The sequence below is a fragment of the Cnephaeus nilssonii genome (genome assembly GCF_951640355.1).
Source record: "Cnephaeus nilssonii genome assembly, chromosome: 9".
In the NCBI taxonomy this organism is placed as follows: domain Eukaryota; kingdom Metazoa; phylum Chordata; class Mammalia; order Chiroptera; family Vespertilionidae; genus Cnephaeus; species Cnephaeus nilssonii.
Genome location: NC_137080.1, coordinates 62,848,625 through 62,862,170, shown reverse-complemented (window position 1 = coordinate 62,862,170; position 13,546 = coordinate 62,848,625).

Below are 13,546 nucleotides of genomic sequence, written 5' to 3'. Positions count from 1 at the left end.
AATTAGGGGATATGTTAGATTAGGGGAATTTTGCAGATAGAATTGCTATTCATATGACTTTAGAACAGGGAGGTTACTCTGGATTTTTTGGATTGGCTCCAATGAAATTACAAGGGTCCTTAAAAGTAGAAGAGGGAGGCAGAAGAGGAGATCAGAGTAACACAATGTAAGAAGGACTCAATCCACTGTTGTAACTTTGAAGATAGAGAGAGGAGACCATGAGCCAAGGAATATAGGCAGTCTCTAGAAACTGGGAAAGGCAGGGGACTGGATCTCCCCTAGAGCCCCCAGAAAGTAACATGGCCATGCCAACACCTTAATTTTAGCCCCATGAGACCTATGCCAGACTTCTGACCTACACAACTGAAAAATAATAAATTTGTATGAAGCTACTAAGTTTGTGGTAATTTGTTTTAATGGCAATAGAAAACTAATAGCTTCCTCCCTCTAACACCTCTCCCCATTTAAATACACACAAATAAAACAGAGAGAAGGCCAGAGAAGAGAGAGAAGAAAGAATAGGGATCAGTAAAGATATTTTTATAGGGAATTAAGATGATTCAGTCCAGGTACCTTGGTTGCAAAAATACAACTTAGTTTTCATATATAAATACAACTGATTTCTTGACTCTTGGATGTCTAATAGGGTTTTAAACTTTAGTCCAGACCACAGTGAAATTCTTGATTTTATTCCCTCTTCTAAACTTGTTACTGACAGTGACATGACTTCTCCCAGGTCCTGAAAGCCATCGTGGGGCCATCTCTCATTCACTGACGTCATGCCTGTGGAATGAATTAGACAATGGTGGGAGCATTTATGTATATATTGAAATCAACACAAAAAAAGGATTTTTCTTTCTAAGAATTTACTGTCACCATTTACCAGCATATCACTACTCTCACAGATTTAACTGTTTCAATAAGTGGTATGACTATGTAGCCAGTTGCTAAAAACCTAAAGGTCATCTTTGATTCCTCTTTCCCTTATTACCTATATGTAATCAATTTTCTAGTCCTGCCATCTCTACCTCCAAATCACATCCACTTTTTTCTATCTCCATGGTTACTGCTCTAGTCTAAGCTACCAGTACATCTTGCATGGACCATTGCAATGAATTTGTCTCTCTACCATCTTTTAAAATGTAAACCATATGTCACTCCACAGCTTAAAACCTTCCATTTCCCTTGGAATAAAACCCAAGCTACTTACTTCCAGCCAACAGTAACCTCCCTTCCTTACCTCGGCTTAACTTTCTAGTTTCATCTTGTCTTCACTCCAACCAGCTTCCTGTGTTCTGGCCACATTGCTCTTTCTGTTCTTCATTTCACCAAGTGGACTCTTTAACAATGGCTTGTTAAAAGAATTCATTAACTTAGAGCAGTGGTCTGCAAACTGCGGCTCGTGAGCCACATGCGGCTCTTTGGCCCCCTGAGTGTGGCTCTTCCACAAAATACCACGGCCTGGGCGAGTCTATTTTGAAGAAGTGGCGTTAGAAGTTTAAGTTTAAAAAATTTGGCTCTCAAAAGAAACTTCAATCATTGTACTGTTGATATTTGGCTCTGTTGACTAATGAGTTTGCCGACCACTGCATTAACTAGAAATATGTTTCATAGCTTCTTTCCTGTCTAGGACCTGGTGGCAGGGGTAACTAATAAAAGTTGTTAATCCTTGTGTGGGATAAGAAAATAGAAAATGGTTGGGGTGGCACAAATATAAATTAGAAGGTCAAATAGCCAAGGGAGTTTGAGTGAGAATATTGCAGCTTTTGTAAAAGGTGTCTACATGTCAGAGATCAGGATGGGAATGGTAACTAAGAAATACTAAAGTATAAGCAAGAAAAGTATGGAGGCAGAATGCATGGGTCAGTCCCAGGTCCAGACAGGCAGGGGGCTCAGGCAATCTCCAATTCTGTAAGATGGTGCTTACCTCTGCTGAACTGTTTCTGAAGCCCTCCTTCTGGCCCAACTTTGCCATCCTAAAGGCTTAATTCTCACATATCCCATGTCACAACCGTGTGTAAGATTTAACTGGACTCTTGATTAGCCAGAGGTCCCCATTTCTTGACTACTTCAAATAATGAGAACTTGATTCTACTTTTAACAATTTTGTTAGTATTGTTCAATCCTTACTCTTAGACTTTTACTCTATATAACGTAAAGGTTTTAGATCATTCTCATTTCTTGGAGAAGTAGAATGGTTTATAGCACACCTAGCTTAGAACAGATAAGGTGGTCGTGAGGGAGGAAAACTCAAACCAGTCATACAAAGCAACCAGAACAGGATGGACATATAATAAGGATTCAATTATATGATAATGGTAGCAATATGATAGTGATAATTTTCTTCTCTACGTTAAGTGTCAGATGGTTTGTGTAAAAATCCCATATTCTTTAGCCTTTCTCTTCAAGTTTTGCTTTTTAATCCTCTAATTGCCCTTTGCTAATCTCTGGATTTTTGAGTTTATTTGTTTGTATGTTTGTTTTAAGAATTAAAGTCCTACAAGTTCTGCATTAATTAGGTGAGCTCACGACATGTTAGTGCTCTATTAAGCCAGAGAAGTACATCTGAGGTTGGCAATTTAATAATATTTTTGCAAGTTAAAAAAGCCACTTAATTTCTATTATGCACAAAGCACTGTGGAGAAATGGGCTCTGTCTTCCTGCAGCTTACACTCTAGTCAACATTTTCCTAGCATGTTTGGAATCTTGTTTAATACATGGAAAGAGGAAGACCATTTTTTTGTTTCCTTTGCCAATGCTCCCCAGTGGGCAATGCAGGAAATTACATAATGGTAATAAAAAATTGGGCATTTTCCCACGTTATCAGGAAGGATACTTCAGATTTCATTTAGAAGCTGAATCATTCTTGTGGTTGTCTGAATCACATCTAAAGTTGAATGATGGCAGATGAGAAAAATCCTCTCACGATAAGAAGAAAATATGTCTTATAAACATAACCTTTAACATATTAAAAATGCAGAAGGCTTTATTTTTTTACAACTTCATCTCTCTTAATGTTAAAAATAACTTGATATGTAGATAATTAGGGGAGATAAAATAAAGGCGAGATTTGCCAACTGTTATTTTCTTTGGCTTTAGATGATAAGTGGAGAATACTCATACGTGTTATAAATAGAAGGCAATCAAGTCCTGGGTAAGTGAGGCTGAATGAATGAGATAATTATGTACTTGCAGAAGCCCGTGTAGAAGCCAGCGCTGGTAGTTTTGTATTTGTTTTTTGCATCATGGCTTTCTCACTTAAGAACTAAATTTTGGGTGAAGCTTATGGCCACAACATCATTCTAATCACTAACACTCAGTACTTTAGGATCTTATTAATTTATATAAAAAACATTTTTGGTATGCAAATTGTATTTTAACGTACTGGATTGGGGACTGTGGATATAACCCTAGATGTGCCCAAGTCCTTGCCTCCAAGGAACTGACAGTCTAGTGAGAGACAGATATTGCCCAGGTGATTAAGAATGTGATGGGGAGTTCTTGGAAATTCCCAGTGTTATGGAATCATATAACTAGGCAACCTTATTTAGTTTGGGTAAGAGAAAAAAGATTTATATAATGAAGTGACATTCAAGTTGAGAAACCAAGGATTAGTAGAAGTTAGCCAAATTAAGTGGGGGTGTGTGTGTTCGTATGTTAAAGAAACAGAGAAATACAACGCTGGGTCAGAAATTCAAGAATGAGTTATAAAAAGTGCAGGCTGAGGAAGCCACATGTGAGGGGACCTAGATGGGGCTGAAGTGCAGTGAGTGGGGGAATCTGATAGGAGATGAGCTGCAGAAATAAACATGAATCTGATCATTAAGGGTCATGCCAGGGTTCTATGCCTTGTCACGAGGGTAATGGGGGGCACAGGAGAGCACTTAAGGAGGGGATTTTGTTGTGTATGAACAGACCCATCTGGTGTCAGCATGACAAAGGTGCAAATGAGAGCATCTATCGATGGCCTCTTGTAGAAATCCAGGTGAGTGGGCATTCTGGACTCTTCTCCTGGCTCCGTTACTAAATCCTGTCCAGCCATCCTTTCGGATCTTTCTTTCATTCACTCTCATTTCTCATTTCCCTGGTGCTTGGGAAAAACTACTTCTTTCTTCCTCAGATCTTATCAATCCCATTCTTTTTTTGTAAACCACGGGCAAATTAATGTTCTTAAAACACCAAGGACACACATGTATCTTTTTCACTTTTAGAATGCCTCTCTGATGAACCCAAACTCCCCAGGTGCGTGTTTCTGGTTTCTTTCTCCCCCTGATGCTTTAGCCCTCCTATCAGCTCCTTGGTCTCCTCATTGGCTTCCAGTGCTTGCTGGACACCTCACTGCCTCTGCTGGGGTCTCTTGGCTTCCCCTGCCCAGAATGACTTACTGAATCTCACCTGATTCTGAAGTTGCAACTCCTCTGTGAAGCCTTCTCAGATTTTATCTTTCTTCTTAATTTCTCATTTCAAGGAACCCTATTCTTAACAACCACCACCTTCAATTGTTATTCATTATTTCAAATATGTTTCTTTGTCCAATGATTATTGTATTGAATAGTTGTGTCTCCCCCAAATTCATATGTTGAAATCCTGCTCCCCAATATAGTGGTATTAGGAAGTATGGCCTTTGGTAGGTGATAAGATTAGATGAAGGCCCTGCCCTCATGAATGAGATGAGTGCCTTTAGGAGAGTCAGAAGAGACTTTGCTGGGCTCTGCTGTACAAGTCACATCTGGAACCTGGAAAATAACTCTCACAGGTAGTTGACTATGCCAGCAACCTCTCTTGGACTTCCAGTCTCCAAAACTGTGAGAAATAAATTTCTGTTGTTTATAAGCCACTCAGTCTGCAGTAATTTGTTATAGCAACCCAAACCGAGATAATTGGATTGGTGATTTCTTCTACAAACACAAAATATACAAAAAAAAAAAAAAATGATGAGGAGTAGTGCTGTTACCAGAAGTGATAGTTCTGTCAGCACTTTGAATAATAAAAATAACAGCCCAACTGGTGTAGCTCAGTGGTTGAGCATTGTCGACCCATGAATTAGGAGATCACGGTTCGATTCCCAGTCAGGGCACATGCCTGGGTTGCGGGCTTGATTCCCAGTGTGGGACCTGCAGGAGGCAGCCAATCAATGATTCTCTCTCTCTCTCCTTCTCCCTTCCTCTCTGAAATCAATAAAAAATATTAAAAAAAGAATAATAAAAATATCCGTTAAACATAATTGATCCGTTAAACATAATTGGCTTCCAAACACTTTAGTATTTTAGGTTAAAATTGACTAAGTTTTTTCCAAAATATATTTTATTTAAAAATGATATATATGTATAAATATATATATATATATATGGAAAAGGAGTAAATCACTTTTTAAATAAGAAAATGAGGGGACATTATGTATACTGCTTTAGTACAGATGAATAAATTCTTTTCATATTTTGGAAAGAAGAGTCTGTGATTAATGAAGATGTTTTATGGAAATATTTAAAACTTGTGTTTATACATGAATTAAATCCTTCTCCCTTTCAGTATAAATATTTTTGCAGAACAGACAGAATATTTTGTGCTGGAATGTTTCTTTTTGCTTTACCTATCCTGTGTTGAACTTAGAATCATGTGCTATGTCAAATCAGAATTTGCCTTACTTATCATTTTGATTAATAATAAATTTATGAACTACCTAGTATTTCTTCATTGAAGTATAGCAAGTTTACAGCTATAACTTAATTATTTTGTAGCTCCTCCAAGCCTAACTAGAACTATATTCAACTAAGTATAAGCAGGTTTATTTTATTTGACTCAAAATAAGGTTTAAAAAATTCATTCATTTTTTTTTACTTCAACAATATCTATTGAGTGACCACAGGGTGTCACACACTGTATTGATTCTTGGAAAATCCCTGATTTCTTTAGTCTAGAAGGAAATTCAGGAAAGAAAACCAGCAATATGGCATACAGCACACACATATTGTGATAAGGTCAGATCAAAGGACTATAATGTGCTCTGGAGAAAACTGAACCCAGGCATTAGGAAAAACTTCCCTAAAACGATGATGTGGTGAGGAGGTAGCAGGTGCAAAAGTCCTGTGGCAAGAGAATCCAAGGGAGGGGAAGTGCGGTCAGGAGATGAAGGAAAAAGTATTGTTGAAGAAGTACAAGGCCAAAGGGTATTTTGGATGCTCCAAACATGTTGCAGAAATTGGAACCTTAAAGAGAAAGTCTTCCTCAGTGAAACTTGCTTGTTTTTTATTTTTTTTATTTTTTACTCTTTATCTTAAGAAATATTTTTGAGAAAGTTATCTTCAAGTCAACCAGCCAATATTTTTAGAATGAAGAACTTGTTTATTCTTTATAACAGAAGAGTTAATGATTCTGTTCTTTCTCCAGCCTCTTAGGGATGTTTATAAGTACAGGGGCACGAACAACAATCATAGTTGACAGAGGTTCTGAACCAAGTTGCTGGAAAGGAATACTTCTACCACAACACTTTATCCCCTGAAAGAATATTTGCCTGTCCGTGGAGTGGAACCTTAGAGCTGTGGAAATATTGCTTATATGGGGCTCAGAATTGTTTAATAAGGCAAGAATGTGAGGGGAATTGGAATTCATCAATGTTATAATGCCTGAAGAATCTGAAATCTTGTTAGCTGCTTTAAAAAAGATTCAATTGTTGGTAATCAAGGTCATAATTAGATCCTTTCCTTAGCATTTTTCATCAGTAGTGATTCAAATCCCTTACAATTGAATTTTATAGCTGAGCTGAGCAGACAGAGAAAAATAAAGAAGGATCCTAACTGCTACCAGGAAGCTTTGTCTTACTTCTCACTCAAATGCCACAATTTTAAGAACACTATTTTGATTTGAGGACCCCTTAACTGGTTCCAAAGGACAACTCAGTCCAACTTGTATAGAGGGATGGAGTAACTGAGCCTAGTTCCAAACTTCCTTCTAAGGGATTTATAATATAGAATGCTTTTTTTATAAGAACAAATTCTGCTAAGTTTTTTTTAAAAAAATTTTCTTCCTCTTTTCTTAATGCTGATGTAGATTTAAGCCTTGGCTTTTCAATATATATTTGAAGTGACTGTCCATATGGAATACCATCCAGTAGAAGGAAAAAGTATTTCCAGATGCTATTCCTTTGTAAGCAGAAGCTAGACTTGGCGGAAATCAGAGGGATGTTGCCACCCGACATTGCAACCCCCTGGAATGACTGCCTCTGCCACTGCCAGACCCAGTGGACCCCAGGAGGTCCCACCCCCAAGGCTTCTTCTCTCCGTTTTCCATCTCAGACAGTGCTGAGCCTCACATCACAGCTGGGAAGCCAGTTTCTTTCCTGGTCGTTATGACTTCCCCTTCCCTGTTACAGGAGGCTGAATTCAGGACTGGGAAGGGCAAGGTGACATTCTACTTAACAGCCCTCTGAGCTTTCAGAAGCCCTGTCCCTGAGGGCAAGTAGCATGGAAACTGAGGGAACACCCTGCAGGATGTGGTGCCCAAACTCCTAGAAGCCTTTGTCCTGGGAGGTTACCAGTCCTTGACCAAGATTTTCTTGCTCTGCCTTTATTATGAGATTACATTTTTTCCTAATGTCTTTAATCTGTAAGGATGGTGATAGCAAATGGTAGAAATTTTAATCTTTTACATCAAATTTTAAGGAACCAAAGAGTTGGCCATGCTTTTGGTTAGTCTTTTAAAAAACGGTCAAGAACTATGAAGGGTCTGAGAATTTACTCTCCTTGCAAACTAATACGTTAGTGTGTTACAGTTTCATGGATGCTAGCAGAAGATAAGAAACTACTAAGTCAGAGACAAAAGACTTTGTTTTTCATGGTGCAACAAACATGGGCATCAGCATATTTGCATCAGTTCCCTGAGTCTTAAGGGCAATGCAGACAGGTCCAGGTGACACCAGCACACACAGAGAGCTCATGAGAGGAGAGGCACCCTGAGTTTAGTGAACTTGGATATGTTGGGCAGCAAGCATGCCTGCCCTTTGTCAGGAGAGAGATGCCATCACTGTCCTGCAAGGCTACATGCTATAGGCATTCCTTTTTTAAAAAAATATTTTTAAAAAATATTTTAGCAGTCTGAATAGGCATGATAATTTATATTTTTGTGAAGGCATGATAATTATATTAATGAAAAGGCATGATAATTTATATTTTTGTGAAGTTTTCACATTTCATTGCATTTTTCAAAACCATTTCAAAAATTATTGTGAAACAGGGAATGTGTAGCTTTTGGAGAGTAAGAGGTATGACAAATTACTAGAAGCATCTTACATGAAAACTTCCCTGAGGAAACTAATTTGATTTTTTAATATTGAGATTTCAGTTTTGTTAGGATTGAATCCAGTCAGAAATAGTTGTGCATTTCCAAAGAACACAGGCTAAGAAAGGTTATGGGCACTGAATACGTGTCAGACCAACCTGCTTGAAGAAAGAGGAAACTTCTATAGAAGCTGGAAGGAAAGACTTCAGGCTTTTGTCACAGAGTCATTTAAAGAAAATGGGTTTCCAAGAGGCATTTTCATAGAAGTTGCTAGAATATTCACATGGAAGTTTTACATGAGCTCTGAATACTTCATTGATTTGTCAAGGTTTTTGGATTTCTACTAGTAAATTACAGTGGTAAATGTATACAAGTTAGATTTTCATAGTAAAGTTTCAAAGAGTGTTCATGGCAGAGTATTCATTCATGAAGTCTCTGTAAAATGCCAACTGATGGATAAGAGACACAGATGACACTGTTTTCATCCTTTTGGGAGCAACTGCCATGAATTACAAACAGAAAGAAAAAATGGTTAAATGAACGACCATTTTGCATCTTCTGTCCGAATATTGGAGTTACAAAATGATTTAAGGAGAAAGAAGGAGAAGAAGGATAAAGAATGAGCAAAAATTAAAAAACAAAACAAAACAAAAAAGAGTCCTGGTAGGATGGCACAACTGGTTGGAGCATTGTCTAATAGGCCAAGGTTGCAGGTTTGATCCCCAGTCAGGGCACATGCAGGAATCAACCAATGAATGCATAAATAAGTGAAACAACAAATAGATATATCCCTCTCTATTTCTCTCTCTCTCTCTCTCTCTCTCTCTCTCTCTCTCTCTCTCTCTCTCTCTCTCTCCCTGTCCCCCCTTCCCTCCTCTCTCTAAAATCAATCAATCAATCAATAAAAAAACAATGCTCTTTTTCCAAAGCAAATCATTCTGTTTGATGGCGTGACTGCCAAACACAGGCTCCCAGTGCATTTTCCCATCAAATACTGCCATTTACTGTTAACCAAAGCACTAGGTGAAGGCGCTTTCATTTTAAGAAATGAAAGAAGCATTGACTTGAAAACACTGATCGGACTGGTGATGTGTCTAGTGGCGCAAAAGATGGGGAAAGAAAGGTTAAGCATATAAAAAACCAGATAATAAATTCTGTCTTTTTTTAACACCAAAGTATATTTGTGAGAAAGTGGTGATTATATCACGAGCACATTTTTTGAAAACTGGGACACATTATGTAGTCTGTCGTCCCCTTAATGGGAAACCCGGTTACAGAGATAGATGGTGATGGTGCATAAGAGAACAGAGAGTGTCCTTCATGGCTGCCTGCCTGGTGTGGCTCAGCCTCGGCAGACGGGGACCAGGCCTTGCTTGATGGAAAGGCTCTGAGCAGAATAGTCTTGGCCCTACTCTCCAATACCTGTAATGTATGGATTTGGGGGGTAAGTTCAAAGCTTTTTCCCCCTTTCCTTATTGTAGTGTGCCCAAAGGAGTTAGAATGGAGTTCTTGGTGAACTACGTGGTGCTTTTGGTGGGAGGAATAGAAACTTTCTGATGAGCTGCATGCTTTCATTCTTTTCCCTCCAACCATGCATGTGGGTAAATTCCAGACTTTATAGGCCTCACAGTTAAGGGATAACCCAACTCCTGGGAGCCCTACGTAGCATCAGTAACTTACAGTGGCGTTGACTTAGGGCTGGCTCTCTTGTCTGGGTCCTATTGGCTTACTCCTCCAGCATAAGAGGAGAACTAGAGTTAGAAGGCCAGAGTTTGAGTAGGCACAGGTTGCTTGTCTGCTTCTTTTTAAGCCCTTTGCTGGAAAGGAAATTGGTACTCAATATTTAGCACAGTGGGGTTTCTGTACAAAGTACTGAGCACAATGCCCAGTATCTAATGTAGAATTCAATCCATTTTCTAGAACATGGCAAGTGCACAGTAAATATCTGATGATTGTATGAATAAATGAAATTACTTTCAGTGAGGGATCTTGTGCTGTAATAAATGATTAAAGATTTGGGGATATGGGTTTCTGAGAAAATCTCTGTTCATCAGAGATATAATAGACAGCTGTTATATATTATAGACAGCTCTCCACTTAATTTAATTTTGAATACTAGTCCCATGCACATGCATCTGATTGACAGGGCCCAAGTCACCCAGAACAGTCACTGCAAGGGATCTGAGAAACGGGGCTTGTAGCTGTCTGCAGACTATGGAAAGCTGATTATAACAAGATCAGGTTTGATATGGAACCTGTGAACCATGCCTGCTGCCTTCCTCCTCCCCACCTTCCTTTGATGTCTCTCACCACCTGGGCTGGCACCGTACAGAGGATTTTGACTTGCATCTCTGAAATTAGGGGTCAGGTCTGCAATGCTCCCCCAGTGAACATAATTATTCTCCTTTCTATTCTGGATCCTCATCGTTGCTCTCTTTTTATTTTTGTCAGGAAGTAGGCAGAGCCTTTGTTTCCTATGGCTTTGTTTCCTGCAGTGAACAATTCCCTAAGTCTTGTGAATTTTTTTACTTTATCATTATGACTCCAGCCGCTCAATTTAAATTAAGCACATTATTCTTCCTCAATCCAATGCACATAGAGCATACAGACAAGGCACTGAACACAAAGCAGAATATAAACAAAACCATTCAAATAAAAATTCCAAATGAAACTTAAGATTGTTCTGCATGATTTATAGTTGACATAGTTGATTAGTTAATGACAAACATTCATAAAGACTTTAGAAGAATTCGGACTACGTTTAAAGTTACTCCCTTTCTTAAACGATCTCCACGCATGCATTCACTGAACCCTATTTTTGTTCTTTCTAGAGCAAGCTGTTTATTCTCCCTCAAGGGTAACCTTTCAGCCTTTTCTCTAGGTTCAAATTTCCCCCCCATTCCTTCCTGCCTCACTTCAGGAATTATTTCCTTTTGCCAGTGCCTTTATTCTCTCCCTCTCTTTTGGTATCAACTCTATATTTATCTCCTCTGAAAATACACTCAGTGCCCCTGCATCTCTTAAATTATTGCCCATTCTTCTTTTCTTCACAAAAGTTCTCAAAAGAGTGCTACACATGTATTTCCTCAACTTCCTACCTTTCACCTCTACTCTATCTGCAATCTTGCTTCTGTTCCCTTTCAAGGGCTACAATGTGATCTCTTAGTAGGCAACCAATGGCCCTTTTAAAGATTTGTTTATTCATTATTTTCTAGCATTTGAAGCTGTTAATTAATACCCCTTTCCCTATTTTTGAATGTCCTTTTTTTCAACTTCTGTGATACTATATTGTCTTATTTTCTCTTATCATATAGCTGTAACTAGTTTGAACTTCTTCACCTTTGCCAACCTTGTGAGTTTGTTCTGTTAATTATTTCTTCTCTCTCACTTTATCTTCAACTTTTCATTTTTCATTGACCATATAATTTGCCTGAAAATATGCTTCAATCTTTCTAGTCACAGACAAAGAAAAATCCTTCTTTTGAAACTGATTCCTCCACGAGTTTTATCCTATTTTTCATATTGCTTTTGCTTCCAGAATTCTCAAAAGTTTAATAGTATAACTATACTCTCTTCACTTTCGTACAACTTAACCTCTATATGTGATTTCCACAACTTCTTCTTTCTCTACTCCTTAAAATTCTTTCCTTCCTTGGACTTCTTGATCTGCCATATACTGGTCATTTTACTGTCTTTTACTTTATTTTTTCCATTTATCCATTCTATTCCCTCTTCCACCTCCACCTCCCCTCTCCGTGCAATTATCACACTGTTTTCCATGAGTTCTTTTAGTTTTTCCTTCTTTTTTGCTCAATTCCTCCCCTTCCCCCCTCCAACACACTTCCCTCAGAGCTGGCTGCCTTCTCTCCATTTATGAGTCTGTCTCTACTTTGCTTGATAGTTCAGTTTGTTCATTAAATTTCCCATATGAGTGAAATCATATAGTATTAGTCATTCTCTGACTTCTTTCACTTAGCATAATGTTCTTCAGGTCCATCCATGCTGTTGTAAAGGGTGAAATTTTCTTCCTTTTTATGGCAGAGTAGTATTCCATTGTGTTACTGTACCACAACTTTTTTATTCACTCATGTACTGATGGACACTTGGGCTGCTTCCATTTTTTGGCTATTGTAAATAATGATGCAATGAACATAGGGGTACATGTATTCTTTCAAATTCGTGCTTTGGTTTTCTTTGGGTAAATTCCCAAAAGTGGGATCACTGGGTCATAAGGCAGTTCCATTTTTAATTTTTTGAGGTAACTCCATGCTGCTTTGTACAGTGGCTGCACCAATCTGCATTCCCACCAACAGTGCACGAGGGTTCCCTTTTCTCCACATCCTTGTGAACACTTGTTTGTTGACTTATTGATGATAGCCATTCTGACAGGTATGCGGTGATACCTCATTGTCATCTTAATTTGCATCTCCCTGATGATTAGTGACCTTGAGCATTTTTTCATATGTAGCCATGATAGGTCTCATTAATTGCATTGATTCTACTGTTACCACTAATCTGTATAACTACCAGATTGAAAATATTAATAATAGGCTTATAATTTTGAAAGGAGCCATACAAAGGTATTACCTGGGTAAATCAAATAAAATTTAATTACCTAAAATAAACACAAGAAAGTTAGCTCAATCAGAGTGCACAATAGAGAAATCACAATAGTGTTTAATGATAGATGGAGTTGAACCCTCGAATGGGACTTACCAGTGGACATGTAGTTTCACATGATAGGTTTGAGTGAGCAAGTCATGTCAGAACGCATCGATTTCAGAATTGCACAATGTACAATATGATAGCAAAGGTACAGCTCACTGTACACTCAGTACACTTAGCTCTGAACATCTTGTCTATCATTCCTCACCTCCTGAGTTACCCTAGAATGGGCCAAACACATTCCTAAGTTAATTTCTGTGGAGCTGTAACAAAAGTCTATTATTCCGATGTCTTTGGCAATCGGGAATTTGGCAGGCTTTTAGAACTGCCATTGGGCCCATTCTGTGTAAGATTTATCGTCCCGCAGCCATTTCTTTTTGTACATTTTCCTGGGTCAAGGTTTTGTTACCTAATAGTGTCATTTACATTTTCATAAGGTTTATATCATTAAATAAATCAAACATATTTTCATTTTGCACCCATAATGCCCAACACAACATTTTGCATTAAAAAATTCCTTTTATTAAGCATTTGTGGTGTACTTACTGAGTTTCAGGTGCTGTAATAAATGCTGGAAATATAAGTAAACTATGATTTGATCTGTGGC